General features: G+C 45.5%; 2 long non-coding RNA genes and 1 pseudogene across 2 annotated transcripts in view; 1 reads left to right on the top strand and 2 right to left on the bottom strand.

Moving 5' to 3' along the window:
* The window catches only part of LOC138920247 (uncharacterized), an 11,530-nt gene extending 4,434 nt beyond the window's left edge, over positions 1 to 7,096 (top strand). The window contains exon 3 of the long non-coding RNA XR_011431090.1: positions 2,545 to 7,096. This is a non-coding gene — a long non-coding RNA (uncharacterized lncRNA). The remainder of the gene's footprint in view (positions 1 to 2,544) is intronic.
* Positions 1 to 14,052, bottom strand: part of LOC111770692 (uncharacterized) — a 24,587-nt gene extending 10,535 nt beyond the window's left edge. The window contains exons 1-2 of the long non-coding RNA XR_002804092.2: positions 13,835 to 14,052; positions 4,456 to 4,595 (exon numbers count right to left, since the gene is read on the bottom strand). This is a non-coding gene — a long non-coding RNA (uncharacterized lncRNA). The remainder of the gene's footprint in view (positions 1 to 4,455; positions 4,596 to 13,834) is intronic.
* Positions 10,047 to 13,748, bottom strand: LOC102147449 (solute carrier family 25 member 3 pseudogene; annotated as a pseudogene).

The following is a 14,052-nucleotide window of genomic DNA, read 5'->3' as shown; positions in this document are numbered from 1 at the left end:
GTTTATCAGCTTGTTGCAAATTACATGGTAAACACCATCCCCCTGGCTGAGGCGGTTACTGAGTCTCTTTGTTAGATTAATAAGATTACAACAATCTGGGCAGACTTTCAAGTGTTTATTTTCAAAACCTTACTTCAGAGGGTGGTGGTAACACAGTACCAGGCCTGACTGGATCCCGGGTGTTTGGCTAGAGGGCGTTTCTGTTCTGAGTGCTTATTTCTCCACATATGGAGGAAAAATGGTCATTAATCCTCAACCTCTGACAATTTATAGTCCGTATCCTACAGTCCGTTTTGTGATCAAAAACTTGAGGTTTAACACCTACATTTTGTCAGCCTTGTGGCCCAGCTCTCAAAGGGGTCTGAAAAGGGGTTACAGAGAATCCTTTCCCGCAGCTTTTAAGCTTTCTGGTAGACGGCCTGTCCTTCAGTTTGTAACTATGGGCATTTCGGCAAAATTTACTCCAAGTGAAATGCTGTAACGCAACCCCGTTTTCCTGTTGACTGGTGTTATTACATTATGGATGTTACAGCTCCTCGGCAAGCACTCACCAGGCTTTGGGGCACATGGGGGCGCAGGCTGGGGCGGCTCTCCCTGCTGCACTTTAGGACTTTAATCACGCTCTGCCCTGGGACTCTGCGTAGCTCTGGGCCCTGCCGGCCGCGAGGACTGGGGGGATCGAGATGGCAGAAACCGTCTCTGCCTGCGAGGTGCTCTCAGCCCACTGGGGCCATGGAAGCCTTGCACCTCCCAAGCACACAGGCTCTCAGAGCCTTCACCGTGTCCAGTCTGCCTTCCCCACCTCTCCTCCCGCCGCAGTCTCCCCAGGTCCACCTGCCCACCCCTCTTTCCTTCCCTCTAACGCACAGCCCCAGACCGTGGCTGTGGACACTGCACTTCCCAGACACTCTGAGCAGTCTCACAACTCGGCACAGGTTGACCCAGTTCCCTCGCCCTGCCACGCCCTTCCCCGCCTCCTCACACCCTTCCAGACAGGGCTGCTCTTCTGGAGCTCAACCCTAAGCTCTGGGCTCTCCCATATTCCACGCACCCAACTTGGTCCCGGGATTCCCCACCTGGCTTTAGACTTGGCTGCCTCTCTGTCTGACTCTCCCATGAGGCGCTGCACTCTTTGAGGCATTTCAAACTCATCTTTATGACCTCCATGCTGAGCCTGGGATGTACCACATACTGGGAATTTAGTAAATGTTAAGTGAGTACATGGGTGAATGAATGAAAAAAATGAGTACATACCTTAACAGAGATACAAATAATAATTAGCTTTATGTAAAGGCTTGTCAATTTACAGAAGTTTCATACACATCAGTTTACATGATCCTCATGGCGAGTTAGAATAGTTACCAATGCCTGAATTTCAGAGAGGTTAAACTATTGTAACAATAACGATAGCTCTAATGCCTGAGGACTGACTGTGTGTCAGGCACTTAATAAACATGCTCTGTTAATCCTAGAACAACTGTGCAAGGTAGGCAGCCATCTTTTACAGTTGGGGAAACTGAGTCTCAGAAACATGTCTAAAGCCAGAGCCAAGAGTGGGACCACATCTTGGGACTCCCAAGCCTTTGTTTAGTCCCTGACACGATGTTGGCGGACAGGAGGCTGGAGCCAGGTCCAGACAGCCAAAGGAGGCCTGAGCTAAGTCTGGAAGGAGTGAAGCGAAGATCAGAGGGGATGGACAGCCTGGTCAGGGGGACTGACATGGGCAAGGGAGGGTAGGTGTGAGCAGGCAGGCCAGGCTTGGGGCCTGGGACCTGAGGGACAGTGTGAGGGGTGGGCAATGGGGCAGGAAACAATCAACGCTAGTGGCCAGGAGGGACCGAGGCATAACAGGCCTCGAGTGCCCCGGGGTGTCCATGCGGATGGGGGATGAACACCGCAGGGGCCTTTGGAGTATTCTTCTGCGTTAGTGGGGAAGAAGCTGGAGGTGGCAAGACCAGCCAAGGCGATGGTGACAATTTGGACTAGCCGCAAGGCAGCCTAACAGGGTAGTGGAGTAGAAAAAAAAAGGGGAAATAGATACGTGGGAAGTGGAGAACATTTCCCATACCTCTCCCCTGCTCTGTTCTTAGGCCAAAGAAATTTCTCCAAAGAAAAACTTCCCCATCCTTTGCTGGTTCAGGCCTCTGTGCCTTTGCACTTACTGTTCCTTCTCCCTCAAGTGCTCTTTTCCCCACACAGCCCCACCCACCTGGAGAACACCTATTCATCCTTTAAAACCTTGCTCAGATGTGACTTCTCCACAAAGTCTTTCCTCACTACCAGTGTGATAGAGTTGACCATCCCACCTCCGTGCCTTGTCTCTGCTTCTGCTAGGGTGCCAATGCCACTGAGGTTAGTTTACTGATCTGCATCTCCTGGTAGACGGTGAACGCCTCAATGGTTGGGACTGTTTCCATCTTTGTGTTCCTGCACCTAGGCCAATGCCTGATACAGACTAAGCACGATGTTTGAATGAATGAATGAACGCATGCACACATGAGTAAACGAATGCATAAAGACATTATTCTCCTCCCTCTTTTCCAGCCATTCCTGATGTCCAATAGAAGTGAGCTACACTCGTTATTCTCTCTCAGATGAGGTTTGAAAAATGTTTTGTTTTCAAAATGCCTTTGTTTTGAAAAATGCCTTCAATTTAAGCTTTGTTTTTGTAAAATTAGTGAGCATCTCATTTGGCAAGTTTGAAACACCCAAAACAAGCAAAAAATGCTGGTGGAAGGGAAAGGAAAAAAGAGGAGAGAGGGGAAGGCTGGTGGGGCCATGGGCCTTCAGTTGCTGTTTTCCCTGAGCTCGATCAGGAAAAACAAAACACCCAGGCCTGGGGCCGCTCTCACAAGCAGCCTCAGACGAGTGTTTACTTCACCTCCTTCCATTAGCTCTTAAGAGGAGCCAATAGAAAAGACCTTGAAAATGGTAAGGAACACCATGAAAGAGACATATTATTCTGCCTGGATGGTAAAATATGGCCTTGTGAACTACGTGCTAGCTTCCCATGCTCACTCAAAGATGATTTTAATATTAAACGTATTCCTTTCATTGACTAAGACATACACTAACTAGGGAGAAAATGTTTTCCAAAATTTAAACTTAAATCTGTTAATAAGCACAAATCTTCATAAAAAAGTCAGAAGTACATGGAGACTAGCAGCCTAACCTTAGACGGGAAGCCATCTGTGACTTTAGAACAAGGGTTTTTACTCACTGGAGGGGGCACACTTTTGTGAAATGCTAAACCAAATACCACGGAACATTATTATGGCTTCAAAAACTAGTTACAGGCTTCAATAAGCACACTTTTATCACAAGAACACACAATCTAAAGCCAAAATAGTTCAGTTTAATACGCCAAAAATATGCTCACCCCATACATTGTTAGAAAGAGCAGTAGGAAAAAAAATCTAAAATTTGCTGCTAATTCATTTGACGGCAGCCAACGTCTCCTATCTTTCTTGGCAAGAGGGCCATTTTTCTATGCTGTATTTTGCACACAGAAATCTGCATAGAGTGATTTGCATACCAAAAACACGTTTGTAAAAGAAACTACTTGCACAGAAGCCAGGGAGAGATGGGGTTGCCACTGTTGGCTTCTATACACACAACGCCCCCAGGCTACTTGCTTTCCTTTTTCAAACATACTGCATTTCCCGCAAAGGGTTATGCACTTTATGATGCATTAAAAATTAAAGCAAATATATCTTTTATATATCCAAGAGCAACCATAACAACGATAACAACACAGGCTAAATATTTCCATGCTAACAGTCTTCAACTTTTTGCTAAGGGGCTGGGAATAATAAGTGCTATAATATATTGAGCTTTTATTTTATACCATGTCTTTTACATAAATTATTGCTAATTCTCGCCATCAGTCTTCAAGGCCAGTGCTGTGGCTCCCCGTTTTACATGAGGAAACTAGGCTTGGGGAGGTGAGGTGGCTCCCCAAAGCCGCGCAGGCCAGCAGCAGCAGCGAAGCCAGGTTTGGAAGTCTGGTCTGACTGCTCTGCCCCTTCCTGCCACCCTGTTCCCCACTGCCTCTCTCTTTCCCCGGTTTTGCCAAATACCTTTGTTTCATTTCCAAGGCTGGGTCTACCAGGCTGAGGGGTGGGGGAGTCATGCTGGCAGAGGTAATCACTTGGGTTTCCTGGCCTTTTTCTCTGACGAGCCTGGAAGCAGGGCAGCTAGTCTCAAGGCTCAGGGAAGGAGCCCAGGAAAGCAGTGCAGTGACAGACAGGGTGGATGGGCAGTGGCCTGGGGTGCGGAGGGCGCCGGGGGCGGGGAGACAGATGGGTGGCTGCACAAAGAAGGTACGCGGTAGTTGAGATGCAATGGAACCCTCCCACTCGGTGCCCATGCGCTGTCACCAGTTCAGTGCCAGCCCAGCTGTATTCTTGGAAACACAGAACGGTTTTGTGTGTACTTAATTATAATGCTACTTACAGACAATTTGTCAGCAGCAAATCAGAGGCTTGATGCACTTCTTAAGAAAAAAAAATTGGTAGTGGTTCTTTGAAATGTGTCCATCTGATGAATCCTTTGGATTCTTCCAGTATACAGCATTTGAGAGAAATCGGCCATTTCTGGAATGTCAATCGGGGGGAAAGTACAAAATGAAAAGACTGAGGATGTCTGCAAAAAAAAAGATTATCAACATTTGCTTTCCTTAAGATGTTTCTTTGTGTATTTTTTCTCACCTAGTTTCTCTTTTCCAGGGCACGATAGCAAAATTTACACCTAATCCTCTCTCGTTACCCGTGGATCGCCAGTGCCCGGAGATTCCTGGCTTTGAGACTTCGTTATGTATTAGTCACTGTTAGAAAGCAGTTTTTCTGACACTTTCAGTAATAAATCCCTTTGATATGATCTATGGTAGCTCTGCCTCATAGCAAGTTCCAGGCTAAAGCAAGTAATGGAATAGCAAACTGCTCTGGAGGCAGGCAGACCTGGTTTGAATCCTGGTTCTGTCACTATGGTTTTACCTTACTTAATCTTTCTGACACTCAGTTTCTTCATCTGTAAAACGGGGAAAAGCATATGAGGGCAGAACCTGGTTGCCCATCCAACAGCCATTTCCCTCTTCATCCTTGCTAACAACAGTGACGACAACGAAAAATCCTGATTTTGTTCCAGTCCCGAAGTGCGAAATCCCAGCAGATGCGCTGCGTTGATCTAAACCCTGCATTCCTGTTGTCAGTGACTGGTTTACAGGGTCTACAGGAAAGCGTGTGACCTAATTCTGGCCAAGGATGCTGAAGAGGAAACCTGCCAGAAGCTTCCGAGAAAGATTTTCCTCTCTGATAAGAGAGACCCTTGAAGAGAAGGCCCATCTGCCTTCATCCACTGGCTCCCTGACCCACGCTGTTTGGTGCTGTGGCAGCCGTCTCTTGAACACGAGGGGAACGATCACTGACACACTAAAGATGGCAGAGCAGAAGGACCGAAAGAGCCTAGGGCCTTGGGGACAACACTGATCTATTGAGCCGACCTTGGTCCACCTATCTCCAGATTTCTTGTTAACAACGTCTTTATGGTTTAACCTATTGCGTATTGAGTTTTGTGTTGCTTGCAGTCAAAAACAATCCTAACTGACACAAATACCAACCCCACAAGATGGTTGTAAATAAATGATACATTGTATGTAAAGTACTTAACACAATACCTGGCACAGTAAGTGGTTGCTATATATATATATTAACAACATTTATGAGACATGGGTAATGATCTAAAAGAGCAAAAGTTTCAAAACACAACACAGATAAATAAGATGAACGGTACCGATTTAGCATGACAAAAAAGCTTTATATTCTCGGTAAGGGTGAGAGGAGACACTGAGGTACAAGACTATGATTACAGCCTCAAATCCTCATATCTGGGAGTAAGATGTAACTATAGGCAGAATGTGAACGCTATTGGAGATGAAAGGACTGTGGTTCTTGGCCAGGTTTCCATCCAGCCTCTTACAACAGACAATCACCCTGTCAGCAGCTCCGATTCATGTCTGAAGACCAACAATTACATGTGAATTACCAGCCTTGCAAAGGGGCAGAATTCTTTCAACTCACAGAATCTCTTTCCAGAATACCAAATTTTACTAGTTGTTTTTTTTTAAGATTGGCACCTGGGCTAACAACTGTTGCCAATCTTTTTTTTTTTTTTCTGCTTTATCTCTCCAAAGCCCCCCTGTACACAGTTGTATGTCTTAGTTGCAGGTCCTTCTAGTTGTGGGATGTGGGACGCCGCCTCAACGTGGCCTGACGAGTGGTGCCATGTCCACGCCCAGGATCCGAACCCTGGGCCGCCACAGCCAAGCGTGCGAACTTAACCACTGGGCCACGGAGCCGGCCCCATACTAGTATTTTCTTAAAAATATGTTATTTCTTTATAGCAGGAAAGATAGATATACTGACATATATTTAAAATATAATACTCATTGAGGAATATGTTGTCCTAGATATCACCTACCATCTCGGAGCACTGTAGCAACTCAGAGGACTATGTATACTTTACACATGAGACACCAGTTTTTGAAACAACCTACTAGAACACAAAGAAAGAATACAGTAAAATAACATGGGAAAATACCTAGCTAATAGAGGTCATGTCATGTAATCAATACTCAAAGTAAACCAGATTTTTTTCTTCACTCTGTTTTAGCAAAGAGGCAAATGACAAGATTTCAAACCAACACTGAGGATTAGACACACACACTCATATCCACTGCTGTCTAGGGTCAGCGCACATCCACCCCGAAGCCCAGTGCTCTCTCCAGCGACAGTGCCGTGCGACGAGTGTTGATTGTCATAACTGGTGGCTCATGAGGCTTCACAAATCCCAGAATTATTAATCGTATTCAGCATACAATAAAAGAGAAGTAATCAGACATATGGACAAAAATCTGTCAAGGATTGAAAACAAAAGGTGATTTCTGGTTACCTTGCAGTTCATTAAATAAAATCACCAATTCCTGAACATTTTGGTTAACTGAGATTTTCTTGTACACTGTACACACACCTGCTTTTCTCAAAATATATCTGCTCCTTTTTCTTTCTTACAATAAAGGGCAAAACTGTTGGTGGCTCAACTTCGTACTTTGTGATTCTTCAAAATGAATGATCTCTGCATCTCTAGAGACTAAGATGTCATTCATTCCGTAGAGGCAATTTCCAGCCTTTACCACATGGTGGATTTTTTCCTACTCATTTGTATGGGATTTAACATGTCACATAATGTCACAGTCAGCAGTTTGCTTTTGCAGCTGTAGTCTTAACTGGATTGAGGAAGATAGAGGTAAGGGCCATACCTTAAAAAGAAATAGATATTTCAGGTGCATTTTAGAGTCTCATATTTTTATAACAGCTTTATTTGAGATATAATTCACATCCCATGAAATTCCCACTTTTTTCCCCCCCAAGACTGGCACCTGAGCTAACAACTGTTGCCAATCTTCCTTTTTTTCCCGCTTTTTTGTTTCCTCCCCAAATCCTCCCAGTACATAGTTCTATATATATATTTCTTTTTAGTTGTGGGTCCTTCTAGTTGTGGCATGTGGGACGCCACCTCAGCATGGCCTGATAAGCCGTGCCATGTCCACGCCCAGGATCCGAACTGGCAAAACCCTGGGCTGCCAAAGCGGAGCATGAGAACTTGACCACTCAGCCACAGGGCTGGCCCCAAAATTCCCACTTTTAAAGTGTATAATTCAGTGGTTTTAGTATATTCACAAAATTGTGCAACCATCACCACTAATTCCATAACACTTTCATTACTCCACAAGAAACCCTGTACCCATTAGCAGGCACTCCCCATTCCTCCCTCCCACCCCTCCACCCCGACCTGGCCCCTGGCAACCACTAATCTACTTTCTATGACTTTGCCTATTCTGGACATTTCCTATAAACGGAATCATGCAATATGTGGCTGTGTCTGGCTTTTTCACTTAGCATAATGATTTCAAGGCTCATTCATGTTGTAGCATATATTTTATTCTTTCATTTCTTTTTTTTTAATAGCAAATAGTACTTTATTTCTTTTTATGGTGAAGCTCTACCATTTATACAACTTTTTTTTAAAGATTGGCACCTGAGCTAACAACTATTGCCACTCTTTTTTTTTCTGCTTTTTCTCCCCAGATCCCCCCAGTACACAGTTGTATATTTTAGTTGTGGGTCCTTCTAGTTGTGGCATGTGGGATGCCGCCTCAGCATGGCCCGATGAACAGTGCCATGTCTGTGCCCAGGATGCGAACTGGCAAAACCCTGGGCTGCCGCAGCAGAGCACACGAACTTAACCACTGGGCCGCGGGGCCGGCCCTGATATACAGCATTTTTATCTATTCATCAGTTGATGGACATTTGGGTTGTTTATACTTTTGGGCTATTATGGATAAAGCATCTCTTGGTGTCTTTTTTTTACTGAGGTGAAGTTCATTTAACAACCATTGTAAAGTGTACAATCGAGTGGCATTTAGGGTATTCATAATGTTGTTAAACACCACCTCTCTCTACTTTCAAAATTTTTTATCAGCCCAGGAAAAATACTCCATGTCCATTGAACAATTGCTTCCCATTCCCTGGGCCCCAACCCCTGGTAACCACTAGTGTGCTTTCTGTCTCTATGGATTTGCCTATTTTTGACATATTCTATAAAAGGAATCACACAATAGGTGACCGTTTGTGTCTGGCTTCTTCCACTTGCATGTTTTTGAGGTTCGTCCAAGTTGTAGCCTGTATCAGTATTTCGTTCCTTTTCATGGTTGAACAATATTCCATTGTATGACTACAGCACAATTTGTTTACCCATTCATCTGTTGATGGACATTTGGGTGGTTTCTACCTTTTGGCTTCTCGTGATATTTTAACATCCCCCTCGTCCTCACCCTAGCCCAGGCGACCACCCTCTCTCCCCTGGATTACAGCAACAAGACTTTAACTGACCTCTTCTCCCTCACTCCATCTCTTTCCACACAGCAACTCACAGATGTACAACTTTTCAACACTCTATACTTTTTCACAGCACTTTGCATAATTGTAAATTACTTTTCCTACTGGACTGTAGGCTCCACAAGGGCAGGGACCATGTCTGAAGCTCATCACAAAAACCCTTCTGCTAGCACAACGCGTGGCACCCTGTGGACGTTGATCGATGTTATAGGCTGGGGCATGGGCAGAATTATCAAATTGTCTCTAAAACTTTGGATACTCCATCACCGAAGGTCTCAAAATACCGTAACTAAAACGGACACACACGTTAGTTATAATTACATTGTTGGTACCCTCTCTACTCACCCACCCACCCAAGTAGTAGCACTCAGGGAAACAAAACCTTCTAAATGATACTGACATTTAAATTTCCCTTCAAGCAGTTCTTTGCTCATGATTAAAAAGATAACTGATCTTTAAGACCACATAAAACAAGCACACTATAATTGAATGGCTGCCTATCAAAATGTGATCTTCTGACTTGAGTGATTATGCTTGCCTTTGAAAGGGTCAAAAGAAATACTTTCTAAAGACAGACTTGTACAGCAAGGAAAAATACTCATGACACTAATACCTTGATTCTTTCCAGTCTTGATCAGTGTGGTTTAACATGTAAAAATGGCCTTTGTTTTTTAAGATTTTACCCACTCTTATCACTTCTCAAAGGACACATCAAGGGATGAGGGTACAGTTCCCTATCATGAAATTAACTTCACATACTTGAAAAAGCTACTTTAATCACCACCTGGGGGAAAAGATAAATAGTCTAAGCCAGCTTGTTTAGCTGCAGAAACTACAGATTAGAGGGAAAAATGAGAAAACGCAATAGAATAAAGCCTCTTGTTGAAACTGCAGTACCACCAATTTAAAAAAGAAAATTAAAAAGCAGTTTTCACAATCATCTGCCCCTTCAACCTAGGACTCGGGCACTGACGTGGTGTGGGAGATGATTTAAATATTAAATTAAATGTATTGGAGTATTTTGCAATTTTCTTACTTCTAAGCAATTTTGCCATAGGTTTTTCACAATTGAAACACAGTACAAACTTTCCATTAGTGCAAAATTAGGAAAGTTTTATTAAAGTACATACAAATAAAAATTTTAAAAAATGTTTTGAGGTACTATAAAAAGCAATTTATGAAAAGGATAGTCATTGCTTATGAGAAGGTGCTTAGCTAGAGTAATGAAGAAAATGTGGCTGGGATTCAGACCGTAGCACGTATCAGCTATGTGACTCTGAGCAGGTTACTTAACCTCTGAGTCTCAGTTTCTTCATACATAAAATCGACTTCAAGGATTAAGATTACGAGAAAATGAATACAAAATGTCTAACAGTAGCAGATGCATACTCTGGCTTTTTTAATTCTAACAGATACGTGTGATTTCAGAGTGGTAATTACAGACAAGATAAAATGATCAATAGAAGTTTAAATTCTTCCAAAGGAATAGTAACTGGGAAAAATACCTAATCACTCTGAATTCATGTTATCTTTACTTAAATTACCTTTTATTCTTTATTGTAATCTACCCTGGCCCCTATATACTTAGACACGTAAACCACCACCAACAACAAAAAAGGGATAGAAATCCAGGGACTGAGTATGAAAACTGTTGACCCAAACTAAGTAAACCCATTTTCTTGACCACGTCCATGACAGTCAGCATCATGCCAAACAGTTCTCCATAGATTATACTTCTCTAAACGTACACAGTGTATGTTACAGAAATTCTCTGGTGTTGTCAATGGAACAATCAGGAAATACCACAGACCGGAACAAGTGGTCTCTCACTATGTTGAAACTCCATACACTTTGCAGCAATTCTCTAAATTATACTACTGATAGAAAGTACTTTACTTAATAAATTGTTCCCAAAGAAACTTCCTACAAACATCTTACAAGATAACACTAGACAGAAATATATTTTTAAAATTTTGCAAAAATGAACGATTTAGTTTCTGGAAATTTGTTTTTATCATTCTCCTTTACTGAGAACTTTTCTTTTCACTAAACCTGGACACTAACCTCCTAAGGAAAATTGAAGTGTGTTAATAATCCATAAGGACCCTTCTTCCGCATCCTCCCCAATAATAAACAAAACAGAAGCACTAACATAAATTCCATCCCATCTCATTCACAAGTTCTGACTTTTTTCCTCCAAGCTCTTTATTATCCAATCAAGATGGCTCAAACATATTTACTTAAATCTACATACTTTTTAACTTCTGTTAACCACTAAACAGTTTACTATTACATAGTTAAAACATTAACATATTCTAAGTTTGTAGTCTTTAATACAAGCTGCTAAGGCAATCATGTAACCTTTTGGTAAATCATATCAAATATCATATTGAAGTTTATTTCTTATTCACATTCTACAAACATCTCTAATTCACAGAATTTCACTAATTTTATAATTCCTCCAATAAGAGATGTGACGGCTACAGAAAACTGACAAAGTGCCTTATAACTTCAAACAATTTTAAGAACCTCAACGACTGTAAAGATCATTGAAACACCTACCAAACTAAACGAACGGCATTTGTTACATCAAAAGGGAGATTTTCCTTCTAAAGTCACCAAAATCATTCTTTAGGATTCAACAAAAAATTGTTGGAATTTGTAGGGTTTGTGTGTGTGTGTGTGTGTGTGTGTGTGTGTGTGTGTTTAAATGCCAGGGTGGTAAGATCTCCTTTGGATGTACAGCTGTTCAAAGCAGAACTGTACAAAAGAAATCTGTAGAGAACAGAGGCTTTTCTTTACATATTTATTGCCAGAGCCTGCCCTTCATCTCATTTCGGTATTCCACATTGATCCAATTGTAGCGCTTCCTGGAGAGAGCTCTGCTCTAATCAGCAACATCGGGAAGAACATCGGACAAAGCAAAATGAGAAAATGCAGATCTCATGTCACGTCTCTTTGAAGACAGTGAATACTTTCTAAGGCATCAGGCAATATAAGTCACAATGTAACTTTTAATAACTTTTACCTGTAATGGACACGAACAGGAAACATGGAATGAGTCCTTCATCTATTCAATAGGGGCACGATTTCTACTGAGGTGAACACCGTGTAGCGGACCTTTAGGTTATTTCCTGTCCCATATAGCTATGTTGACCTTAAACCCTCATCAGTAGGCTGTTGAGTAGTGATGGCTGGCTAACCTCCACCGAATGGTGAATCAAAGGAGATACGACCCAGAGACACTAAATTACCCAACATTACTTGCTGTTAAGAATTTTTTCCTTACAACTGTTGAAAAGCTATTGAGTTAAAGCAACCACGCAGACGCCCCAAAGATAATGGTTCAAACCCCAAAGGAAACGGTGGCAATCCTCTTGGATCGCCAAAAAGAAGGAATCAATCATTTAAAGAGAACTCGGACTGCACATTGTCACCTCTCCAAAAAACGTCAACATCTGACACACTAGCGTTGCCTGAACGCAGTCCCCCACTGGACCTCAACAGCGGCCACGGGTGGCTGCAGGGGTGGACGAGTGCACGGCTACTTCTGCTCTTTCAGGGATTCGGGCGGTTGCGGGACCGGAGGGCGAGGCAGCTTGAAATAGACCTTGACCGAGACGTAGATGAACCACTGCAGCGCAGTCAGGGTGCCGATCATGATGATCCGGGCGAACAGGCCCTTCCACACGCCCCAGAACCCCAGTCTGCGGAGAACCCCGAAGGCCGTGCTGCCTTTCTCCTTGTTCAAAACGGACACGACGGAATCGGCCGGGTGGGACACGACGGCACAGAAGACGCCGGCGATGTAGCCGGCCACGAAGGTCACGGCCAGCTGCTCGGCCTTGGAGCACTGGCTCTGGGGCTTGGGCACCACGTAGGTGTAGAGCGCCTCCACCGTGCGCTCGAAGCAGGCGAACTTCATCATGGTGTAGGGGATCTGCCGCAGCCAGAGCGGCGCCACGCCCTTGTAGAAGGCCCGCAGGCCCTCCTCGCCGTACATGCGCGGGGCGGCGGCCCGCAGCGTGCGGGCGAAGCCGGGCTGCGTCTGGATGCGCACCTTCACCGCCTCCATGGGGGCCAGCGCCACGTCGGCGAAGAACTCGGCGCTGGCCGAGGCGGCCAGGTACAGGCCGGTCCTCCAGGCGTAGGCCCTCTCGGGGCCCAGGCGCTCCGCGTAGTGGACCTTGAAGACCTCGTACAGGCCGAACTTGAAGAGGCCCTGCAGCGAGTAGCCCAGGAAGGTCGGGGCCCAGCCGCGGGCCAGGCCGCGCAGCCCGTCGTCCCGCAGCGTCACGCCGAAGCCGCTGAGGATGCCCGAGTACTTGCCGGGGTCCACCTGCATGCGGCACTTGACCAGGTCCAGGGGCACGATGGCCGTGTGCGTCAGCCCGCAGCTCAGCATGCCGCCCAGGCCGCACAGCAGCAGGTACCTCCGGGAGCCGTACTCGTAGCCCGGCTCGTCCGCGGCCGCCCAGGGCCTGCCCGGGCGCGGGCCGGAGCGTCCCGCCGTCGGGGCTCCGCAACCGCCAGCCTCGCACATGGCCGCTCCGTCCAGGCACACGCTTGCTGGGCCCGGGCGCCTTCCTCACTCAGGGGCCACAGAGCAGATGCGCACGCGCCGTGAGCCTCCCCCGCGGACCCCCGAACCCAACGGTCCCGGCGAGGGTGAGGGCCCCGGCACGCGCGAGGCTTCCACCCCGCTCACCTACCGGCTCCACGCCGCCCAGGACGGTTTCAGTGGGAGCATCGCCGCCCCCCCTCACCTCCAGGACGGCGCTCCGCCCCCTCACATCTTCGGGCCAATGGGCTTCTGATAGCGGCAGGAACCCCACCCCTCAGCCCTCCTCAGCCAATGGTCAGTGGCCGCTGGATCTCACCTTGGCCCGTGGGAAAGGCTTTCGGTGACCAAGTGGCTTCCGTCCAGCTCAGCTGCCTAGTCTTCTACAAAGATGCTAAAAAAATAAATCAACAAGTACAAACATGAGTAAACACAGGAATAGGCGAGTAAATAGATGAGGAGGTGGGCGAGGGGGCGAAGAGTCGCCATGCACGGTCTCCTTCCGAAGAGGCCTTGCTGGAGTCCTCACTCAGCTGT

Source organism: Equus caballus, chromosome 2 (genome assembly GCF_041296265.1).
Source record: "Equus caballus isolate H_3958 breed thoroughbred chromosome 2, TB-T2T, whole genome shotgun sequence".
In the NCBI taxonomy this organism is placed as follows: Eukaryota; Metazoa; Chordata; class Mammalia; order Perissodactyla; family Equidae; genus Equus; species Equus caballus.
Note: the sequence above shows the minus strand (reverse complement) of the source record. Positions and strands in the feature narration are given on the sequence as shown.